This window comes from Seriola dumerili, unplaced genomic scaffold (genome assembly GCF_002260705.1).
Source record: "Seriola dumerili isolate Sdu_G_001 unplaced genomic scaffold, Sdu_1.0 BDQW01000149.1, whole genome shotgun sequence".
NCBI classification, from domain to species: Eukaryota; Metazoa; Chordata; class Actinopteri; order Carangiformes; family Carangidae; genus Seriola; species Seriola dumerili.
Genome location: NW_019174404.1, coordinates 24,537,473 through 24,563,171, shown reverse-complemented (window position 1 = coordinate 24,563,171; position 25,699 = coordinate 24,537,473). Strand labels below are relative to the sequence as shown.

Genomic DNA, 25,699 nt, shown 5'->3' with positions numbered 1-25,699 from the left:
GGGGTTTCTGGCTTCTAGAACAAGAGGTTAGGAATTTCACATCTTCATAATTTCTTATACATGCATAATCTGGATTCTGGCAATATTGATTCAACAATTAAGATTGTAATCTGTTGCTTTTTCTTGGTCAAGTATTAACATTGTGCAGAAATTAGCTATATTTTATATAGTAGTATACTGACATCTGCATTTATATCTATGGGACAGACATTAGTAAACAGTGTTCAGCATATTTTATTAGTGCGATATGTAAGTAAAGGAGCACCTCTTCCTCAGGTGACTGAGAATGTCAGTGCAGGATGTGATCAGACTGAGTCAGCAACAACAAGAGTCAATAGTTGCATATAGAGATATTATAGAAGGGCTGCAGTGCATACACCCCTCATTACAAAGATGAATGCACATCTGAGAGTTCAGTGGTGCAGAAACTACAGGCCAACAGAGATCTGGAAAGAGTGAAATGCTGATTAGAAGCAGAGATGGTGTTGATGCCAGACTGTGGTTGATGAACACAAATTTACCATGAAAATGTGGAATTCATAGGTCCTCTTGGGTGGTAGTACAATATGTTGGCAGTGCCAATACAGAAATACGTCTTTGGGTGTTTGCCATGAGAAGCTGTGGTTGGGTGCAGTCTGCTGTGTACACCTGTAATGGCTTCCCCCATTGACAGCACAGAGCTGGTATAAGCTCCTGGAGTTTCCTCTCCCCTCTCCACTTCTCTCACAGTTTTCTCGGTGTCTAATCCCTGAGCGAGATGGTAGACATTATTAGGCATCAAGCTCCCTGTCGCCTCTTGTTAGGCAGACAAGAGACTCCACTTCGACTCTATTTGCATGTCAGCACACTGGTGGCAGAGAGGCAGATGGAGAGAGGCGGGGAAAATAGGAAAATGTGTCTCAGCCATCGAGGAGTCATATTTTACTGTCATGGGCTGAAACTCACTGCTTCTATCTTCATTTTCATTTTTTCTGAGAATTCTTTTTCTCTCTTCTTCAAAATATTCCTGGTAAATCTCCCTCTCTATCTGCAGTCTCTGTTGCCTTCTTCACTTCCACTCCTCATTTGTTTCTAATTCCTCTTTCTCTCTGTTTCGCCTCTCCTTGACCCTTTTCTCCTCTTTATAAAATCACTAACAGTTTTCTACCTTGTCCATTTTATTAGCTTTATTCTTCGTTCACTGTTCACTGTTTACTGCTTACTCTTAATGCAATGTTTTCCACCTACCATTTTTGCTTGAATGCGCCTATGATTCTTGCCGGAGCTGTAGTGCCAACACAGAGGGCTTAAGCAAATAACACAATGTCACTGAATCTGGCTCAACCAGAGATGTTATCGGGGAGGAGTCAAGCCACTTACAGATTCCTGAATAGAATAGTCTACAATGTCAGGACACCTGCTGATGGAACAAGAAGTTTATTTTTTTGAGTGGGGGCAAAGGGACATGTGAGATGAACCCCGGTTGAACTACCAGCATAGCCAGCAAGGCTGTGGAGAGAGAAGGCTCTTCATTATTATGAGCAGGGTTCAGAAATATGTCAATGACTGCTGGTCATCCTGTAGCAGACAACATATCTTCCACTTAAATCATCTGAATTTAGTAAGAAATCAGTGTGTGATTTGAATCCCCTGAAAATACCCGTCCTCTCCACTCAACCTCATCATGACTGGATCAATGATGACATGGTGGTTTTAGGGTGGAGAGGGACAGAAGGATGGGGGGGTGCATGGACAGTTGTTTTTTTTGCGCTTGATTGAGTTCTGGTAAGAGAGCCAGACATGGAGGGCAGGGACAGCCCAGCATCAGTAACAGGGGGGGGCAGGTGGATGGGTGTGTCTAGTGCGCATGTAGTATGTGTGCATACAATGGGATGAGGATCAGCTAGAACAAAACAGCTCTGAAATGTCTTTTTAATGGGAAAAAATAAGAAAACCTTACCCATGAGTGTGGCCCATGAGTGTGCGCTCCTGAAATAGTGCCCCTATAGAGTGCCACAGGGATGATATGTTTGTAGTCCAACCATGAAGTCAGCTTCACCCCGGTTTCCTCTGCAAACAGACAATGTGATTTTTCTATTGTCTTTTGGATTATTACAGAAAATAAACAACTATAAAGCAACTACACCACAGTCACATGACTTCAACATCACCACCACTAAAATTCAACTTGTAGTTTAGCTCTGACCTCTTCTACAAAAAACCTTTCCTATGACAGAGTTAGTGACAGTTTGTATAAACACAAGTCTCTCTTATACTAATTGTAAATCAGTATTGCGCTAGATTTTTTGTTATTTCGAGTTATAAGCATATGAAAGAGTGTGTATCAGCAAACTGTTTGTATCGGCACACTGACTGACTGATCAAGGTCACGGTCAAAAGAAATGATGACAACTATCAGTTTCAAAAGAGAAACAATGGTCTCTGTTTTGAGAGTTCTGTGACTCTTCCATCCACCCCACCCTCCTCTTAATGTTGACTTTGTTTCTCTTTATACTACATCACCTGACTTCATCTTTTGTGCTATCGTAATCACTCCAACCAATAGAGGTTACCTAACAATAAAACCTAACTATGGGTCATAAGCTGCTGCACAGACGACCAATGGGCTCAGTGTCACTGTAATATTTAACCTAACCCTAACCCCACCCCTCAAACCAAGATCTGCACTTGACTCCCATCTGGTCACAGAAACAGGTCCCCTGTTTTGAAGAGGGCCAGCTCTTTGCCCACACTGTCATGTGTGTAGATACTGCTGACTAGTGAGTGTATCATATGCGCATGTCTGAATGTAAGGTTTCAGTCCTGTTGTACCAGCCAGTAGAATGTTAGTGACTGTGTTTCTGAAGGCCCATGCTCCTTTGGCTGATTTGATTAAGTAGGTGAGTGATCATTCTTGTGCAAAAAAAGATTATATTGTAATACATAATGTAACATAATACAATGGCCAACACAAGCTTTGCAAGACACAAATAGTACACACAGATGCCACAATGGCAAGTTTCACTCTATGGCCAAAGAGCACTGCTCCCAGAACACAAAACTGCTGCAGATGGACTGGATGAAGACAGTGGTCACACCGTTCATTGCACAGTCTGGAAACACACTTCCAGCGTTGCATGTACAGGGACGCAGCTGCGTTGCTGACCCGCTGTGTCGCTGACCCGCTGCTGTTCCCGTGTGTGTGTTCACACACGTCTCTGCTGCTGCATCTTTGTCTCTCTACATAGAGTTTACAGGTTATTGGATCTTTTCATTATAAATTAATTTCCAAACCAAGACATTCCACAGCCACCACACACACACCACACTTCCAATTTGTTCCTGGCCTTAAAATGCGGTGTGGACTCAAGTCATGTGACTGTGACTCAAGTCAGGCTCATATGCCTGAAGATACAGCTCAACTTCAACTGCGACCTATCTTTGCTTTGGCCAAACATTCAAAGTGATGTAAAAACTAGAATTACTGCCTGGCAGTTGTACACCTCTGCCAACTCATTAAATTGCAGTTTATAGACATGTATGTCCAGACATGGACATGGAATATAATAATATATATTGAAGGAATTTACTAAAAGGTATTATATCATAATTAGCATGTGAATTCTTGCGTTATGGCCATGTTTTGTGAGGTCTCAGTGACCTTGACCATTGACTGTAGAAATCAAATCAGTTCATTCTTGCATCCAAGTGAATGTTTGTGTCAGATGTAACTAAATCCCTCCAGGTGTTCCTTGTATAAATCAGTCATGTGATGTCACAGTGACCACCAAAATCTAATCAGTTCATCCTTGAGTCCAAGTGTGAAGTTTGAAGACATTCCTTCAAGGTGTTCATGAGAATTGAGCAGATAGACAGACAGACCAATGTTATATATTTTTTTGAGTTGTGTACTGATTTTAATCATGGTAACGTTTCATTGGTTGCCTGTTAGTGACATCATATCCTCTGTAATTAAGTGTCACTGTTGTGGTTTCCTGACAGACGCTAAACATTGACTTTTATCTACTGTAGTTTAAAGACACATACACTTTTTACACCTTGGTGATTTTCAGCTCTTTTTGAATTAGAAGAAGGATTTTAGTCATTGGACATCTGGATCTGAAGTTATCAGAGAATCAAGCTGAGGAAATGTTAGACAGCTCAGCTCCCAGCTGCTAGAGACGTCCTGTCCTGTGTCACTGAAGAGTGTTGGTGAATCTCTGAGTTTCAAAGTGAAACTGCTTTCTGGGTGTCTCTACTGGTTTTAATCTCCTGATGTGTTTGTTATGGAGAGGAGGACACATCTGTGGATAATTCAGCTGCTGGTAAAGACCTGCTGAACCACTGACACTGCGGGAATCCAAACTGACGGTAATGGCATGAAGACAACAACTCCCATGATCCCACATTATTTCACAACATCACCCAAGCCATCTTTTGTTATTGTTTCGATTGAGAGACCCATAGCGCAGAAGTTGGAGACTGTGTAAAGACTGTGTTTGGCTTAGTGTGTGGATCCTCTCTGGTACTGTTCATGTCTTGATAATATGAAATGACAGTTTGAATCAAATTTTAAATTAATCATCTTCAATGAATTTTGAATTTGAGTTAGTTTTCTTTACTTTCTGTCTGCTTCAGTACTTGTAATGTATATGACACCACAAGTGAAAAATCCTCCAGTTTATAATGTAACCATTGGCAGTGGTGTGGTTAGCTGTGTGTGTGCTGTGTCTTTATATATGTGTGCATGAGTGGGAAGAATCAGTGTTTCCTGGAGAGCAACAATGAACTCACTCAATGGGTAATGAATTGTGGTGACATTATGGAGCTAATCACCTCATCATGTTCGATTGCTTCACAGAGGTGAGAACTCCTGCTAACCTCGAGGAGACATTGATAATCCGGAGATGATGAGTGCTGGAAATTCTCTGCTTCTAACCATGAATTTTCTCCACCTGATGCCACATGTTCCTAGGCCAGTTCCAATATTGATATTTGAGAGTGAAACAGTGTTTGATAACAACATATTGGACAGTATTAGATTTTGAACATAAACACTTTACACAAAGAAACATTTTTGGAGGATCCCTTACATTTGTGCATTAATTTTCGCCTCTTTGGTATACCCAAATGAAAAAGCTTAAAGCAATATAATTGTGAGGCCAAAATGCATATAGGAGACATTCTATGAAAGGTAGCAGCTTCTGAAAATGTGCTTGCTTAGCATGGGATTAAAACACAACCTTAACAACATCGGCTCAGCCATGGTTCAGAAATGTATTTTTTTTTTGCCTAAAAAAAGAATCATATTTTATAACAATAACTCAGACATTGGAAAATCACCATATCTCTTCTGCATCTTATGAATGGCCTAACCTTATGGAAGATGTGGACTTTGTCTATAGTGGTGTCACTGGTGTCCTCGAACCTGCAAAATGTCTCCAAGTGGCCAAGTTATGATTTTACTCTTAAATATGAAACAGTAGAAAACAAACAGAAGCATTTTGATACCTAAAATCCATCTTCCAAAACTGTCTCCATTCTCTTTTCTCACACACACAACCTCCCTTGCCAGCTGTCATTGGACAGGACAAATACCTGTCTTCAAGCTAAAATGATTGACAAAGCAACAGCCAGTCACAGTGCATTTCACGACTGACAGAAGATCGTTTGGCTTTTCACTTAGTTGCATTGACTGTCCTCACCTGAACTGCCTGGGGTGAAAACTGAACATACTTTGAGGGGCAGGTGTGGCTCAGGAGGTAGAGCTGGTCATCCATTAATCAGAAGGTTGGTGGTTTCATCCCCATTTCCTCAAGTCCATTCGTCAAAGTGTTGAAATTGCTTCTGATTGCTGTTCCATCAGTTTATGTGCGTAAGTGAATTGGTGACAGTTCCTTTTGCTGGAACCACTTTACAATAACACTCCCCCTTTAAAGGATTTATAAATGGTTTATAACTAGTTTATTAATTAGCCTGTTTGCACTTGGCACATTTCAGATGCTCTTCCATGTCAAATTGTACAATTAATATTTTGACAGTCGTGCATCTTATTTAATTTGCACCGAGAACTTCCCTTACATGGTTGGGTTAGCTAAGTTTATTTCAGGGACTTTTTCAGTGAGAACATGTCTAAGAAATCCAAAGATGTCAAGCTGCTCTAACCCGCATCAACTTCAGCTAATGCTAATGCTATCGACGGCAGCAGTGACTCCTCCAGCCAAGCTACCGGTGATTACATGGATGACTTGCTGCTGGTGTGGGAGAGGGTGTCTGACAGGATCTTCAAACACATTAACGACAGGTTTGATAAACTGGATCAGACCCTTCAGGCGGTACAAAGTTCTCAAAAAGGAACTGTTGGAGGAGGTGGAATCTATGGAGGAGCAGGCATTGAAACAGAAGAACCATATAAGTTGCTTAGAAAAGCCATTCTCCAGCCTGAGGGCGGAAAAAGTTCAAAGTGGATTACCTCGAGGGCCAGTCGCGCCGCAACAATATTAAGATTACATACCTGAACAAAAGGAAGGGAGCAAACCAAGAGAATTCATCCAGGCCTTAATGCCAAAACCTTTCAGAGAAGACAACTTCCAATTCTCTGTGATTATCAACCGGGCTCACTGGACCCTGCGGCCGCCACCTTCGGAGAGAGCCAGGCCCCATGCCATCATCGCCCAGGTCCACTTCTACCTGGAGAGAGAGATCATACTGTGGCTCTGGGGTGCGTGACAGCTGGAATATAAAGGTAACAAGGTGTTTATCTTCCCGGACTTTATTGCAGAGGTCATGCAGCAGTGATGCAAATTCAGTGAGGCCATGAGCGCATTGTGGGAGCTCGGGGTGGAGCTCAGCCTCCTTTTCCCAGCGAAGCTTCTGATCAAATATAAGGGAAAGTTAACCTGTCTGTGAATGTTCTCATTCGTCCAGGTCATTGTTATCTCTCTCTCAAATTAAATCGAAGGCAACTGGACTTGTATTTGTCTGTGGAAGACGTTTCGCCTCTTATCCAAGCAGCTTCATCAGTTCTTATGTATTGGTCTCTCTAGTCCGCAGACTTGGTCAGACTAGTGCGGACTAGAGAGACCAATACATAAGAACTGAAGAAGTCGCTTGGATAAGAGGCGAAACGTCTTCCACAGACAAATACAAGTCCAGTTGCCTTTGATTTAATTTGAGAGAGAGATAAGGGAAAGTTACATCTTTTACCACACCAGGTGAGGCAATGTCATTTTTTAACACTAACTTCAAAAATGCATTCTGAGAACTTTGCTGCCACTCCGTGCATCTACACAGTGGATTAATCATATTACCTCATCTCTCAGGCACTGGAACCAGCTTGACTTTATGTGAGACTGTCAATTTGTTCTATTTACTCCACTCAGCCATGACTGGCAGCGGAGTTGAGCTAACTTCTTGCAGTTTTTTACAGCTAGTCACTCTTCTTTGAAGAGCTAATTATTGGATGTCTGTTTAGCAGTCCCAGGCTTAGAAGGGCACCTGTGCTTTGTTTGGGGAAGCACATTGTGGGCGGGAGGGAACGTGTTTATGGGTTTGGTTAAGTGGATTTTCTTGCACTATAGTGTGTGTTTATATGTTGTGTTTTACTATGTTCAGTGTTATTTTGGGTGGATACCAGATTGCCTTCATCTCAGAGATAATGCCAGTATCGGACAGTGTGTTGCATAGCAGCACTTATAATGATCTAACATTGATTTCATGTAATGTGAGGGGGTCTAATAATTTAAATCTAATAATTTTTCTTTAGGAAACACATATTAGTACAAATGAACAGCGCAGGCTGAGAGCAAATTGGATTTCTCAGGTTAACAAGCACCTTTTACTTGCAAGGCCAGAGTTGTGGCTATTCTATTTCATAAAAATATCTAATTTAGCTTTGATTCTATGCAGACTGACCCATATGGCAGATACCTAATGATTTCAGGTCACATAAATTCATTTCCAATAACAATGGTTAATATTTATGGCCCAAATATTGATAATCCAGATTTCTTTCTTAAGGCTTTCGATAAGTTACCATGTTCTAGTACCACCGTTATTATTTGAGGTGACTGAACTGTTACTTAGATCCAATTTTAGATAGACTCTCAACTAAAGCTCCTGCTGCCATAAGCTCAGTACAAACTCTGGATAATTTAATTAAAACAAGAAACATGGTTTAGATTTGGCGATTGCAGCATCCAAGTGACAAAGATTTTTCTTTCTATTCTCATGCCCACAAGTTTTACACCAGATTATTTCCTTATATCTTCTGAATTACTACCCTACTATATATCATTATATTTTGATATCTGGTCACAGCCCTCTTTTACTTCAACTTAAAAATATCCTGTTGAAACAAAACTACAGCTGGCATCTTAACCCTCTCCTCCTTGAAGTGATCTTCAAGGAGGAGAGGGTAAAGATGCCTTTCATTGAGTTTATCTTTGCACCTATAGATGAGTTTTTATGACTAATTGTAATTGGGAGGTTTCTGATTCTACTTTGTGGGAGGTCTTCAGGGTTGTGAAGAGGGGCCACATTATTTCATTTGAATCAGCTAAGAAAAGGGAACTTAATAGCTCTCTTAAAGATATTGAAAAAATGCTTCCAATATTCATAGAGACTTATAGAATCTCCGTCTTACAGTCAGACTACAAAAATATTTTAAAACTGAAATATGAATACAATTCTATTTTCAGCAAATGAGTCGGCATCTTTACTAAAACACAAACAGAAGCATTTTGAACTTGGGGATAAACCAGAGAAACTGTTAGCTAGTTAACTAAGAGGTGGACGGGCTGATCAAGCCATCCACAGGATTACGTCTAAATCAGGTAAATTGGTCACTAACCAAATCAATTCTTGCTTCAGAGACTTATATAATGACCTATATTCTAGCAAAGTGATGGCCACTGAAGCAGATTTGAGTGATTCTTTTGCTGACCTAAATATTCCTTAGCTAATGGGTGATTCAAGAGATGACCTTGACAGCCCAGTCTCTGAGGCCAACCAATGCTATTCGAGCTTCTCCCCCTGGTAAAACCTAAACCAGATGGTTTATGGTTTGAATTCTATAAAGCGTTACATGAAAAAATCGTTCCTTCCAAGTTAAGAATGATGAATGATTCAACAAAAATTAGGAGACTCCCCTGTTTGCTCTATGAAGCAAATATTTGCTTACTGTTAAAAAAGGGAAAGGAAGAGACCAACCACACAAGTTATAGACCCATTGCTCTTCTAAATTGTGATCAGAAGGTTATAACTTGAGTTTTAGCTACAAAATTGGGCAATCATATGACAAAAATTATAGATCCTGATCAAACTGGATTTACTCCTGAGAGATTCTTGTTTAGTGATGTTTGTCTGCTTTTAAATAAATTATATTCAGTTAAGGAAAAGGATACACAAGCTGCAACCTTAATGCTCGACGCCTCCTTTTTGCTGTTGCTCTAGAACCTCTTGCAATAGGAATTAGGAGTCACAATTATGGTTACGTTGAATAGATGATCTTTACATAGATTATAAATTTGCCTCATTTCTCCAGCTCCAATTTAAATATGACCTCTCTCAAACACATTTCTATTGTTACCTTCAAGTCAGGCACTTTGTGCGGGAGAGTATCCCTGAATTTACAGTAAAACTAAAGTGCCACATATTTTATGATTTATTTCCTTCACAGCCGAGCTCTAAACATCTGATCTCCCACCCAGTCACAGCCTTTGCTTTACCTGTGAGTACGAGTCTTCTCAGGGCGGACTGGGCCCTTGTAGTTGTTCTGATAGAACAAGGCTTCTTCTCTCGCACCAAAAGCAGGCTCTTAAAGCAGGCATAGTTGCAACAACAAAAAAATATTTTATTAAACTGGAATCACCTCCATGCTTCAAAAGGTGGCTCAATGAGATGCTCTTTATTGCTAAGATGGAACAGATTCGTTGTAGCAAACAGAACTCACAAACATTTTTCGAGAAGGTATGAAAGCCTTTTTTGACAATACTTGATGAGACCTAACTACATAATCTTTGAGCTTTGCTGCTATATGGTATCTGTACTCTGTGTAAACTCTGTCCTATTCTGTATACTGTACTGATCTGGATCCACCACCCATTTGATTTGTTTTTCTGCTTGTTTTCCTCTTTATTTTGTTTTCCTTATTTTTGCTATGTATGAATCTCCAGGCAGATGGGGGCAGTCCCCTTTCTTGCCTGTTTTTTGTCAATACTTTGCTGTGCAGCTCGGCTATTAACCAGAGCCAAAAGAAGAGAGCACATCAGTCCAGTTTTAGCTGCTCTGCACTGGCTTCCTGTTACATTTAGAATTTATTTCAAGGTCCTCCTTCTTATATACAAAGGCCTTAATGGGCAAGGACCAAGCTAAAATTGCTAGTTCCCTGATTAAGTATGTACCTCAGAGAACACTGAGGTCATCCACTGCTGCTTTATTGAAGGTTCCCAACAACAGCCGTAGGAATATTGGGGATGCAGCCTTTGTCAGTTATGGCCGAAAGCTATGGAACACACTACCTATAGATATGAGAGAGGCCAGCTCACTAAGTATTTTTAAAAGAAAGCTCAAAACTTATTTCTTCACTTTGGCCTTTAACTAGCTCTGTAATTTGCACTTTGTGCCACATTTATGCACTGCTTAGCACTTTTTTTTAAAATGTCTGCCTATTTAAGGATTTATTATTTTATTCATTATTTTATCTCAATTTACATTTAGGTTTTTAATGTTTTTCATTTTAGATCCATGCTTTTAACTATGTTTTATGTTCATTTTATGTCTTTTCAGTTCATGTGAAGCACTTGGTGCCATTTCTTTGTTGTAAAGCACTTTGTGCTACATTTCTTGTACGAGAGGTGCTATACAACTAAAGTTTATTGTTATTATTATTATTATTGGGAGCTCTGTTTATGAATCCTTTGTCTCTTGGTCATCTTGCGTAATTGTGTAACTGGATGCTCTGTCTACTGTGTTCATTGTGTGTGTGTGTGTGTGTGTGTGTGTGTGTGTGTGTGTGTCAAGAAAATCCAGAATTTTTACTAGGGGTACCTACAGTACCCATCATTGCACTCTATATGAAAAAGTTGACTGGTCCTCTCCTCTGTGAGACACTGGTATATACTCATTTATAAAGCACTCTTAAATAAACTAACAAATTACCTTAAATTACTAATCAGTCTTAATGTAGGCCCTCATCAAACCCGCTCTCAGGACTGGATCACACTACATGTTCCTTGGGTCAACTCCGAACTCAGAAAACCTGCTGTTAGAATTTGTGCACCAGACTCGTAGAATACCGCACATGCTGTAGCATGAGACCATCATTATCGTGGGCGATGTATGGTGATAGTATCGTATCGTGAGTTACTCTATGATTCCCATCCCTATTAGAAACACTCAGTTAATTTGAACCATTCAGTTTCTAAGCCAGCAGTTCATAGAGAGACTGCATCAGTCTTTTAGTAACTCTGGGAGGATCTTTGTGAGTTTACAAGGGAAAACTTGTTGAAATCAAACAGGACTAATCACCTCTGAGCAAAGCTGTTCTGGAGGTTGTCTATACCTCAGGATTTACTATGTTTAAAACACTGGTCTTTAAAGGGCTGGTATACAAACACAGTACAGTACAGTGGTTACATTTCAGGCAATATGATCATTTGCACATACCCTTACATCAGAAAACAATGAGACTATAATGATCAGATTTTTTTTTACTTTTAATACCTTATTGGAAATGGCTCAGACATTTGTAACAGACATAAAAGGTGTATGTTCTACAGCTAATGCTAGTTCTAATGCTGACCAGAAAGTACAGTTTTTTTTGTGCTTGAATTTAAAATGCAATAATATGGATAATTTTATAAAAAATAAATATCATTACTAATTTTAAAAATGTGTACACTGTATTCAAACTGTAAGCCTGGATTAGATGTTTATCAAAATAATCACATTTTCGTAATTTCAGGATGTAAAATTGTGGCCTGGTGAATCCCTCAACAATGTATTTAAACCTGAACTCAACATTTAACCAAATACTTTAACCTAAAAATAAGGAAATGTATGTTTTTCCTATTCACCTGAAAAAGCCAAAGCAGCACTGTACTGTCACTCAGATCCATACAATCATTTGTAACCTGTTCAGCTGAAAATGTCAACCCCAATAACCAACTGCCCCACAGCAACACATTTGGGCTGCAGAACGCTCCCCAGATGACATTTCAGAGGGGAGGTTATGGGGGTGGGGGAGTTAGAACATGCTTGAGGGGAAGAAAAACATGGCGTCGATCTATGAAACGATTAAATCCCAATTCCAACCGACAACATTTCTCACCCCCCCAGAGGGGAATGACATGGGTAGCGGCACAGAAAGAAACATGGAGGGAGAGAATAATGGAGGAGGAAAGGGAGAGATTATGAGCGGGATTTTGTTGGTGATCTTAATTAAATGGAAGTGCATTTTATCCTCCTTCTATTGATTTATGCCAGGGGCAATGTGTGTGTTTCAAAGGGAAAGACTGCGCTATGAGGTTGCTTTACCCGCTGTATTTCTCCCCATGGCTGACATGATTATTGCAGTCAACAAACTATTGAGATAGTCATTAAAAGGAACAACAGAGCTGAACTCCAAGAAACAATGTACGGCTGCCAGCATCCATGTGGCTCATACTTCCCTGCTACAGAGCCATATGTGCAAATAGATGACATATGATACGCATGAAAGAGAAAGAGAGGAGCATTTATCTGCAAAGGTGTCTGATTGCATAGATCAGCAGGTAACAGTCAAGGTGAGGTCAGCAGTTATGGCTCTAGTTCTTTTTTTTATTACCTTCTTGAAATTGGAAATGTTCAGCAGGGTGATGCAGTTTTAGGCGTCTGATTAGGTTTGTTCTCATGGTTGTTCCTCCACAGCTCACTTTGGCCTTTCACGTATTAGAACTTGCCAGCTTTGTGTCTTCACTCACAGTGAAGGACCCCCTCATTGGCATGTTGTGTGTGTGCGTAGCTGTGTCTGTGTTGTTTTGTTCACAGCGTGAACCATTGTAAGTGTAAATCTGACTGGCACGGAATTGGTTATATAAACCTGAAGGAAAGGAAACTGGCCTCTTCCCCAGTCCATGGATCATTGCATTTCTAGTTCTATTAGTCCATGCTGACACCAGCCCAGTTACACTGCAGCCAGGCTGCACTGGTCACAGACAAGAAAAGCAATGCATTTTTATTTTCTGTCCTTTCCTCCTCTTCTGCCCTCCTTCCCTTTTGATTTTGGAAATGTTAATGTTAACAGTTTTGTCAAGCGTACTGCGCCCCAGGCAACACTGCTTAAGTATATCTTTTGCAATTTATGCGACCTGCTTTCTCGCAGAAGCTTTTTCCCATTACTGGGAATGACATTTCATTTAGACTCCATCATTCATCTTTCCCTCTTTGGTCTGCAGCTCTTGGTGTCTCTCTCCCTCTCTCTCCTTAATCCCTTCAGTCTGCCTTCATTCCCTGTTCATTATGTTTTACACTTGTTTTACATTGCAATCTTTTTCTCTTTGATCGATATAACAGATTTGAAAACCATTAATTTCAGGCTTTCTCTGTTGTGTCTTGGTGGTTTTTTATTTAATTTTTATTAGACTTTTTACTTTATTTTTTTTACTGGTGCCCATAAACCTCTGTAAAACAAAAAGCTGTGGAGAAATGTGCTTTAACTCTTTAATATGAAACATACTGAGCATTTTCCCACCAGTGTCTCTGTAGCACCACAACACTTATGGTGCTAAAAATGTACAACAATGTGTCACATTTTACCTTTGTCAAAATAAACTGCAGCTTCTGTGATTTGGATATTGAACTTGGCCACATTGCGATTTGGATGATATTTTAATTGTGCAGCCCCAATCCGAAACTAGCAAAGACATTTGCATTTGTCTTTGTGCCCGGTGTAAGATAGGGCCTGTGAGTTTGCAAAGCAACATCTGGGTAAGCTATAGTTTTGGAAACAAGTGCTGTGGACAGATGAAGATAAAATTGAACAATTTGGCCACAAGGTCTGTTTGGAAACACAAAAAGAGCAACATTTGATGAAAAGAACACCTTGGTTAGCATGAGGGAGATAGAGGGAAGAATGGATTTCACTCAAAATGACATTTTTGTCAATCTGCACAATAATCAGTGATGACAAAGTTAAAAACATGTTTTTAGACAGTTTTTGCAATTGTATTAAAATTCTTTTAATCTTTAAGACTTTTAAAGTTATAATCTGTTACTATTCCACATTAAAATGTCTAAAAACAACTAGACCTGTGTTCTATATGTTGTTGAGTCGTGCTCTTACATTTTCTCAAATGTTTCCATCAATTCTCAAACCAGAGAAATCTGTGATTTTAATCATGGTAACTTTTCATTGGTCGCCTGTTGATTACATCATATCCTCTGTGATCATGTGTCAGTGTGTTTGTCTGACAGAAACTTAACATTGACTTTTATCTAGTTTAAAGCCACATACACTTTTTACACCTTGGTGGTTTTCAGCTCTATATTTGACCCAGATGAAGCATTTTAGTCGTCGGACGTCTGGATCTAAAGTTATCAGAGAAACAAGCTGAGGAAATGTTAGACAGCTCAGCTCCCAGCTGCTGGAGACGTCCTGTCCTGTGTCACTGAAGAGCGTCGCTGAATCTCTGAGTTTTAAAGTCAAACTGTTTTCTGGGTGTTTCTGCTGGTTTTAATCCCCTGGTGTGTTTGTTATGGAGAGGAGGACACCTCTGTGGATCATTCAGCTGCTGGTAAAAACCTGCTGAATGTCTGGTTCATAAGTTATCAGAGAAAGAATCAGAACAAAGGTTAGCATCAATCTCAGCTCCAACTCTTCCCTGATGTCTCTTTCCTCCGTACAGCGTCACTCAAACACTGACCTTAAATGTCAGACTGCTTTATTCAGTGTTTTACTCTTTGTCCGATATAGAGATGACTGATGACTGTTGCACAAAATATGTCGAACTGTATTGTTTATAACAGAGTTTTTTTTTTTTTTAAATATGGCTGCTTGACCTGTCTGGAGAGAAACAATATGTTAATGAGAAGATGAGGGTTGTATCTTCAGTGGGAGTGAAAGATGTCAATAATTGACAGTCAGAGCATACCTTCACCATCTTTTCAGCTTTTGCATTGTTCGACATGACTAAGCTCCTATGATCATCTGATCACTTTCACTCGAGTATAACTGCAGCAATCATAAAGTTATGACTCTCCCCCTTGAAGAGAGAGATGCTGTGGCATTGTCAGGCTCTTTGATAAGTTTTAAAGCTTCACCGGCCGCTATCAAAAGCATTTGACCCCTGGGGGGAATTGTCACTTTAGAAAATTAAATTTCCATTTCATCTATATAGTGCCATATTATAACATACAGTATCTCCAGGCACTTTACAGAGTCAGTTCAAGACCTTACTGTCTGGGTACAATATTATAGAGAGAAACCCAACAGTTCCCAATATGAGCAAGCACTTGGCGACAGTGCAGAATGATTTGGGCAGATACCTGGAGAATGAGGACAGAGAGAGCGAGAAACAGAGAGAAAAGGAAAAACACAAGGTCAATGACATGCAGTTGTGTAATATAGATGCATGAGAAGAAAGTGAGAGAGAGAGAGGGAGAGAAAGACAGAAGAGAGAAGAGCTGCTGGGAGTTCCCCCAGCAGCCTCGGCCTATAACAGCATGACTAAGGGCTGCTTCAGGGCTCACCTGAGCCAGCTGTAATGATAAGCTTTATGAAAGAGTAAAGTTTGAAGTCTAATCTTAAATGTAGAGAGGGTGTCTGCCTCCTGACCCCACACTGGCAGCTTGTTCCACAGGAGAGAAGTCTCATACAGAAGCAGTGCTTCAGTGTCAAAAGTGACCTCCGATCTTTCAGGGTTATGGCTTGGCCAATGAAAACATTAGTGCTATCAGATGGAGAAAGGCTAAGCAGATGTACACACCGGGCTGGCTGAACATATGTAGGAGGTGAATTCCTATCACTTGATTGATCTCACTCCTAGATAGATAGATAGATAGATAGAAAGATAGATAGATACTTACTTCCTAGGGGAAATTCATGTGTCCATTAGCTCATTGTTGATAATAATAACAGTTAATAATAAATGAACAACAATAATTAAATTAGTCCTTCCTTTGGCTGAGGTGTTGTATAGCCTGATGGCGGTAGGAATAAAGGATCTCCTGAACCTCTGTTCTGCAGCGCAGTCAGATGAGACGTTTGCTGCAGCTGTCCTGCCAGAATGTTTTAGATAGGATGGTTGGTATTGTCCAAGATGGCCTACATCATACATTGCATGCTTCTCTCCACAACAGTCCTGAGTGCCAAGCACAGACCCAGCCTTTTTGACCAGCTTGTCCAGTCTCCTTGTGTTCATGTCTGACATGCTGCTGTCCCAGCAGACTGCAGCATAAAAAACGACACTGGCCACAATGGACTGACAAAACGTGCAGCATTTCACTGCAGATGTCAAGGGCCCGAGCTGAGGAAAAATAGCCGGCTCTGCCCCTTCCGGTAGATGGCATGTTCAGGGACCAGTCCAGTTTACTGTCCAGGTGCACACCTGGGTATTTATAAGTGTGCACCACCTCAGTGTCTTTTCCTCAAATGTTAACTGGCAGAAGGGTGGGCCTAGACCTCTGAAAGTCCAGGACCATCTCCTTGGTCTTGGAGGTGTTCAGAAGGAGGCAGTTCTTGTTGCTCCATTCACTGAAAGCCATCGTCAGATCCCTGTACTCCTCTTCCTGCCCGTTCCTGATAAACACCACAATAGCTGTGTCATCCGAGTATTTCTGGATGTGGTAGGACTCAGAGTTGTATTTAAAGTTTGCCATATACAGGGTGAACAGGGACGGAGCCAGAACAGTCCCCTGTGGAGCCCCAGTGCTGCTCATCACTGTCCCTGAGACACAGTTACCCAGCCTGACGTACTGTGGTCGTCTTGTCAGGTAATCCACAATCCAGGACATGAAGCAGGGATCCACCCCCATCCTCTTCCAGCTTGTCTTTAAGAATGGGGGGTTGGATGGTGTTAAATTCACTTGAAAAATCAAAAAACATAATCCTCATGTAACCACCTGGCTCATCCAAGTAAGCATGGGCCCGGTGGAGCATGTAAAGGACTCCAATCATCTCCGATCATCCAGTCCAATATGTTCTTTGTAGGCGAACTGTAGGGGGTCTAGTGCATGTTTAACCTGTGGCCTCAGAAGGTGGAGAAGCAGCTGCTCCAGGGTCTTCATGATATGTGATGTGAGGGCCACCGGTCTGTAGTCATTTATCTCAGCCTGTTGTCCTACTTTAGGTATCGGAACAAAACAGGATGTTTTCTACAGGACCGGGACCCTCCCGAGGTTACTCTCTTATGTAATTCCCTGTCAGAATTTAGCTGACAAAATATTCCCTTTAGCATTGAAGTTAATGCAGATTCCCTAGGAGGAAGATGAGTGAAACACCTTTCCAATATGCACTGTTATTGGAAATGAGATGGCTTTTTTATGACATACCACAGGACTCAGGTTTCACTAAGCTTTTGAACATGTATAGGCTCAGATAAGAGAAGTCCATTATGTCTCATGCAGAATGCTCATTACAGTCAGACAGTGGCTTTGATGCCTCTGCCTCTGTGAAAGCTTACTGTCCCAGAGGTCAGTGCCAAATCAGAATGCGATCATTATTTGTGTGTCCCCTGTCTTGGAGAAACCTCACACTTTTTTCACAACTCTATAATACTGTAGATCAATATTTTTCTACTCAGTTACATGACAGCTTTATTCATATGTTTAATACCTGACAGAAACGATGTTTACATTTTTCCTGACAGGCAATCTTTTACAGAGAGTAACTACTGAGAGTAAATGTGAAAATAGTGTGACATATTAGCACCACAAACCTTTTACAGTCAAGTTAATTTTTATTTATATAGTGCCAAATCACAACAGAAGTTATGTCAAGGCACTTTTCAAATAGAGCAGGTCTAGACCTTCTCATTATAATAATATTTACAGAGACCCAGCATTTTCCACCAGGAGCAAACACTCAGTGACAGAGGCAAGAAAAAAAACAACTTCATTTTAAGAGGTAGAAACACTGAGCAGAACCAGACTCAGGGTGGGCGACCATCTGCTTTGACAGTGAACTTCTCTACTCATACCACCATGTGGTAGCAAACTGTTGCAAGTACAGAGTAACATCAGCGTTCATTTGAAGTCATGTTTATGGTCACCTGAGAAATGTACTCCAGAATTCACTCATAAACTTATGCTTATGTGATCTATTGTTTTTATAAAATGTTTATTAGAACAGCTTTAACCACTGATATTGGACAAATTATTAACTTCTCCCACAAGATCATGTACCTCATAATCTATTTGGCAAGTTTCTCCATAATAAATGAAATAAATAATAATTTTGATTTTAATTACTCAGTGGCCTGTCTTCTAGCACTAGTACAAATGTTTTTAAACTCACTACTGCTTAGGCTCTAATAATGCAGTGTTTTATCTGTGATTGTTTCATTCAACAATTTTATTTTGTAAGTGTAATCAACCTAGGAGCCTCTAAGTGGTGCCAGGAAGGCGAGTGATAGTTCTCCCTGTAGATAAGCCATGTTTGCTAGCTTCTGCTCAAGTCAAGTCAAATTTATTTTCAGACAACAGATTAAAAAGTTAGTTAGTTAGTTAAAAAGGACGGGGAATAAAAAGGTGTCTATTTACAAATAGAGATGGAGGGAGCATATCTAATATCTAATGCTAACAGTGGTTCCATCATTGTGGAGCAACAACTGCAAAGGCTCTGTCACGTTTTAGTCTTAATTGTGATCGTGGGACGTAGAGGAGAGATGAGCTTTCAGGTCTAAGAGATCCAAGAGCTGAGTGCCAATGAATAAGATCTGTGATGTGAGGTGAAGCCTGGACATTGAGATCATACAAGGTCTTAAACTGAATTCTGAGGTGAATCGTGAAAAGAGGCTGAGACTGGGGTGACTGGTGTTCACACTTTTTGTGCCAGTCAACATCCCTTCAGCTGCATTCTGGACCAACTGCAGGTGAGATAATGAGGGCTGTTGAAGGCGTACATACAAGGAATTACTATAATCCAGGCCAGTTGTAATAATAAAATTCTCTATAGCATGGCAGGACAGTATCAGCTTGAGTGTGGAAATGGTTCTTAACTGATCTATGATCTACTTATCTACTGATAGTCATTTTTAACAACAGAGGCAATGTGTTTATCAAGGAAGAGCTCACACACCCCGGCTTCTGGATTTAGTGGGACCAAATATAAATACTTCAGTTTGGTTGGTTTAAGATGGAAGGAAGTTGTTTGCCATCCGACCCTTAATGTTCCTAAAACACTCCAGGAGAGGTTTAAGGGAGTCCTTAGATTTTAGTGGGCGGTACAGCTGTGAGTCATCAGCATAGAAATGACAGGAGATATGATGTTTTCTAATGATGTTTCCATGAGGGAGCATGTACAGGCTGAATACGAATGGCCCAAAGATGGAACCCTGAGGGACCTCGTAGGTCCATGATCACCTGGGCCCGGTGTTACCAGCCTTTAAAAGGTCTAGCTGTGGTAGAAGTGTCTCTCTCTCTTCTTCCCTGCAGGCAGCTTTTTGTTAGGATGATTAAGTTCTTTGTTAGCTCCTTTGTTGTTCTCTGTTCTCATGCACTTACGACACTTGCACACATTCACCACTCATGCACACCCTACTCTCCTGATTCTACAGATATTCACTCTTCATTGATTATTGTTTAATGTTATGCATTTAATCATCAGTAATCTATCTGTTGTGTTTTCCTTTTTGTCTTGGCCCACAAACCAGGTTGTGACAAAAGTGGGGGCTCGTCCTTTTGTTGGTTTGAATCACTGAGTATGTGATTTGGTCCTGGTGTGTGTGCTTTTGATTTATTTGGGGAGGTGCTTAGGTTTTTGGAGATGCACCATAGTTTGCGTCTCAGGTAGAGGTAATTTGTTTTAGGTTATTTGCGGAGACCTGAAGAGAAGGTAACTCTTGCCACTGTGGAGCGCAGTATAGTAGTTTTCACTGGTAGGCTTTAGCAGCATTTATCCTTCGGGTGGGGTCAGTTTTGTTTCTTTTTCTTTTTGTTTCCCTTTCTGTTAGTGTTGTGGCATTGTGGTTATTGTCAGTAGTCTCTGGACAACTGTCTTGGGAGCACATCCGTAGGAATTTGTTACGCAAAAACCCACTGCAAACTGTGTGAATACCAGCAATGGAGTTTTAGTTAGGTTTGGTTAGTGCAGGTGGGCGGAGGGCAGTGGTGTGTAGCAGACTTATGATATAAACATTCAGTCATGTGGGTAAAACAGCACAATCATCATCCTAGAGCAGGCATCACCAAATGGCGGACCGCGGTCGTGCATGCGCAGCTAATTTAGTTAATACGACAGAAACGTCATCAATAGCCAAGCCAATAAAATCGATTGTTTACCTTTCAGCACCAGAGAATAGAGAGAGAGAGAGAGAGAGAGAGAGAGAGTGGGGAGATGAGTGAAAATGGCTTGCTCAAAAATGAGAAAAGTAGACAGTGAAAACTGAACTTTTAAAGATGAATGGACGGACCAATACATGTTCGTCCTGCCTGCAGCCAGTTCTAAACCTGTGTGTCTCATATGCTGTGAAACTGTGGCGTTAATAAAAAGTAGCAACGTTAAGCGTCACTATGAGACCAAACACGGATCGTTTGATGAAACATACCCGCAGAAGTCCGCAGTGAGGGCAAGTAAAATGATCGAACTGAAAGCACAGTATGACCGGTCTACCCGTGTCCTCACATGCATTTACAGGCCAGCAACGTGCAGATGAGTGTTCACTTAAGATTGCGTGGATTTTGGCGCAACACAAGAAAGCATTCAGCGATAGGACAGTGGTGAAGGAGTGCTTAAATGCGGCTGCAGAGACTTTACTTGACGGTAAACAAAAAAACGAGGTGTGAAAAAATCAAGCAAATCCCATTGTCAGCTTCAACAACAACCAGAAAATCCGAACTATTAGCAGAGGATGTACTGGCACAGCTTGATGCAGCTGTTCAAAACGCAGTATGCATATCCTTAGCCATTGATGAGTCCACAGATGTAACAGATAATGCCCAGCTTTTGGTGTATGTGAGATTTCTTCACAAAGAGAAGAAAGAGATGTGTGAGGACCTGTTGGGTTTAATGCCACTTGAGACACACACAAGAGGAGAGGATATATATGAGGGGATAAAGGAGATGCTCACAAAAAGAAAGATTAATCTGAAGCAAGTAGTCTCAGTAACCATGGATGGTGCACCTGCCATGGTTGGTAGAGAGAAGGGGGCTGTGGCACGGATGAAACAAGACAACCCTGATCTCATAGCCTACCACTGTATCATCCATCAGACTGTTCTCTGTGCCATTCTGTCTGAAGAGTTTGCTGAAGTAATGAATACCATGATGAGACTCATCAACTTCCTCAGGGCATCCTCATCCCATCAGCATCGACTGCTGAGAGAATTTCTGAAAGAAATGGAGGCAGATGCAAATGACCTACTACTCCACAACAACGTGAGATGGCTAAGCAAAGGGAATGCACTGGGATGCTTCTGGTCCATCCAAAAGGAAATAGCTGCTTTCTTACAGCAGCTCAAGAGACAAAAAGCAACACAGTTTGCAAACTTTTTGCAAGATAACAACAAGATGGATGTGGTGGCTTTTTTGGTGGACATCACAGGACACCTTAATAAGCTCAATTTAAAGCTGCAGGGTCAGAAAAATTCTGTCTGTGATATGATGAAAACTGTCCGCTCCTTCCAGATGAAGCTGGACATTTTCAAAGAAGATCTCCAAGGAGAGTGTGAGCACTTCCCACAAATGCGGGAACAAATTCAGGGTAAGAGAGACATTTCCCCTTATGTCAGCTTCATAGACAAGCTGATTGGAAACTTCTGTCATCGATTTGACAGCTTCAACCTTGGACACCAGCTCCTCCTGCTAATCAAGAATCCATTCCTTATCAGAGAAATCAGAGGATTTTCAAAGGAGGTGACACAGACCTTCAAGTGGGCACATCCTGGATCTTTACAGTTAGAGCTCACTGATCTGCAAGCAGATGTTGCTCTGAGAGAGCATTTTGAAACAACTGACTCTGCTACTTTCTGGTTACAGATTGTGCCTGAATCCATTTTCCCTGGTCTAACCAAAGTAGCACTACACACCTTAACCATGTTTGGATCAACTTACAGCTGTGAGACAGCTTTCTCTACGATGAACATTATTAAAACAAAGTACCGTTCCAGGCTTACCAATGAGCATCTCCACATGAGCATGAGAATGGCACTAACCCCATTTCATCCAAGATTCAAACTGCTGGCAGGAAAGCTACATGCCCATTTCTCTCACTAGGAAAGGAAGTTGGAAAGGGAGGAAGGAGAGGAGAGAGGAGAAAGGGAGCTGCTCAAAGCTCTGCACTTTTCTTTTGTTCAGTAAATTCTGCCCTGTTCTATTTTACTTGAAATGTAGACATTAAGGTTCCTATGTTATTTTATTTTAAATGTAGTTAATACATGTTTAAAAAAGGGGGTGGGCTGCTCAAAGGTCTTTTGTTTACATTTTTTCTTAAAGATGCACTTTTATTTTATTCAAAAGATTCTGAATGTTTTTACATTACCCTAAGTTCAGGCTGCTCAAAGCTGTGTTTGCACTTTTTATTTATTTTATTCAGAAGAAATTCAGTTACTTGAAATGTAGTAAAGACAACTACAGTTATGTTTTCCATTCAAGTGCCATACAAGTTCAGACTTATCGGTATGTTTAAAGTATATTGAAAACACTTGAAATTTGACAATAAATGATATAGAAAAGTACATATGTTGTTTTTTATTTACATCAGGGTACACTATTTCGAGTGACAATATAAGATTCGGACCTTTGCTGGGAGGACATTTTTGTAACTGGACCTCTTTGAATTTTAATTGAATACCCCTGTCCTAGAGGATTCTAATAGAGTCACATTTTTCCTGATAGAGGACATGGCTTGAATTTGAATGAGTCACATGGATGATGCACTGACTGTTTCTCTGCAGTTAGATAATATGTTTGTCATAGATTAGTTCAGAGACAATGTTAGTTTTCATTAATACGGAATGGTTTATCTACTAATTAGTCCAAGTTAATGTTGGGTGATTGGGTAATGAAGAAAGTATTATCCTTGTGAGAATCTGGAATTATACTGTGCATTGGTAGAGAAATGTGCTCTGATTTTAATCTTTAATTAGTTTTCAAATGAGAGGTAATTTCACATGTGTAAAATCTATCATATTGCAGTCCTTTCTAAGTGCTCTTGCATTTCTGCAGTCTTTCACATGTTTTTATACGAACCACATAGATGGCCCAATGTGTCCTTGTCCCCTGCTGTGTCTTTGGGAGGTGATTTCTCATCAATAATAACAACGATAATAGTGTTTGCTCAGTATTACAAAGGCCCTGCCAGATGTCTTAGCAGGGCCTTTGTAAGGACGCAGCCTGAGCTCAACTGTTAGGTTTGTCAAATGATACTATGGTACTGTGATGCTTTTAGATACAAGTGAACATGAGGGGTCTTGTCCTCCTGTTGCTGCACAAGCAATTCCCAACTGTTAGTCAGATTGATGACACAGTCATCGATGAGTGTTCCTGGACATAACATTGTTGATGAGGGTTTAGTTTCCCGGTGAGCCACCTGGTTGGTTTGGCAGACACCGACGATGCACAGAAGAAAGCCATGCTCATCCACAGCTTGGGAAGTGTGGGACACCAGACCTGACATTTCCAGTGGGTGAGTCAGTCCAGCATTATGTAGCCGACCTGAGGGGCTCAGCTAGAATCTGCAAACCTTGGGCCCTGAACAATGAACTGATAAGGAACCAGCTGGCAGAACATACTAATTACCCCAAAGTCAGAGAGAAACTTGTTAATGTGATGATGTAACTGGCAAAGGCAGTAGAGAGAGTGTCCAAGATTGAATCTGCAACTGGAACAGCTGTCACAGCCTACTCTGCTTCTCAGTGTTTTTCCACTCACCCTGCCTCTGTCTCACTTTCCACTCTGCCACTCCTCCTCATCAGCCTCACTGTCCTCACCTGTTGCCCCCAGCTGCACTCCATCTCCAATCAAGCCGGTATATATTCACCCCCGGTTCACTCGCTCTTTGCCAGATTGTTTTTAGTATCCATGCAAGACTTTCTAGCATTCATCTCTGGACTGACTTCCCGTTATCAACTCTGCTTGTCCCTGACCATCCTGCCTCATCTCTGCCCCGGTAAACACCTCAGCCTTCTGTCCCTGACCACGAGTTCTGCCTGTGTGCTTCCTGGTCCCCATCTGCCTGTCACTGTGGCTGTTTGGCGTTCTCCAGCTCGGACGTCGTAACGTGAGTGCCTCCCTGTTGGTTTCCTGCTCACCTGGTTCTGATCCTCATGCTCCCTCGACAACATCTCCAGCCTGCTCCCTAACGCACGGCACCGCCAGCCCCAACCTTCGGGTCCATGAGCTTTCCCCTGTGTGTGTGAGCTCAGTCACCTTGCTGGACTCACCTGACCCATGGCTCTCCAGTGCGGAACCTTTCGTCTACCCCTAATACCCACCTGTGTGCATTATCTCTGCTGGTTCATAATTAAAGGTCATTACCAATCATACCTGTGGTGTGTGGTGCTGCAACTGGGTCCTACCAACATATGTTACAGTACAATCTGGCCTGTCATGGACCCAGCACACCCCTCCTCACTACAGAATTGCTTTGAGAGGATTGAGAGGGACCTCCAGCAGCATGAATCCATGATGGCCACCTCACAAGCTGAAGCAAGATGTTCAGCAGCGGTCCATGAGCAGGCGCTAACAGCTTTAGCTGCCCAGATGCAGCAGCTAACAGCTGCCTTGAACCGGGCTCCAGTTCCGGATCCTTCACCAGCTCCACCGACTCCTGCCCCCTCACCACCCAGAGACATCCCTGAGCCCCAGTTGGGAACCCCAAAACAGTATGCGGGGGACCCTGAGACCTGTGGCCCCTTCCTGATAAACTGTTCCCTGTTGTTCTCTCTGCAACCCTGCACATTTGCTTCCGAGGAGGCTAAAGTAGCTTTCACTATCAACCACCTGATGGGGAGGGCTCGTCTGTGGGGAACCGATGAGTGAGAGAGACAGACTACAGTCTGCACTTCCTTCCAGCTCTTCTCCGAGGAGCTCCGCAAGGTTTTTCGGCATGGGGGCTTTAGGTTTTGATGCTGCACGGGGTCTGATGAGCATGCATCAGGGTGACCAGACGGTGGTTGACTTCTCCCTTTACTTTCGCACCAAGGCTTGCCAGAGTGACTGGTGCCACGCAACCTCCCATCTACGCTGGATGGGTTGATCGCGCTGGCTACTAGATTGGACCTTCATATCCAGGCACAGAAACGAGAAAAGAGGCAGAGTGGTCTGACTCATCACCCATCTGCTACTCCTCGGGTCTCTTTCTCCTCCATCAGCTCCAGTGCTTCGGCAGGGCAGCTTTCAGGAGGTCCTGAGCCCATGCAACTGGGCCACACCAGTCTCACTACAGAGGAGTGGGAGCGTCGTCGGCAGAGTAACCTCTGCATGTACTGTGGCCAGGCCAGCCATTTTGTCTCCCGCTGCCCAGTAAAAGCCAGGGCTCACCAGTAGAGAGGGAATTTCTGGTGAGCCGGGCTTCCACAAAAC

At 41.7% G+C, this 25,699-nt stretch overlaps 1 protein-coding gene across 9 annotated transcripts in view; it reads left to right on the top strand.

The window, feature by feature from the left end:
• nrxn3 (neurexin 3) overlaps positions 1–25,699 on the top strand; it is a 266,887-nt gene that overhangs the window by 36,439 nt on the left and 204,749 nt on the right. The gene's annotated exons all lie outside the window — the stretch shown is intronic.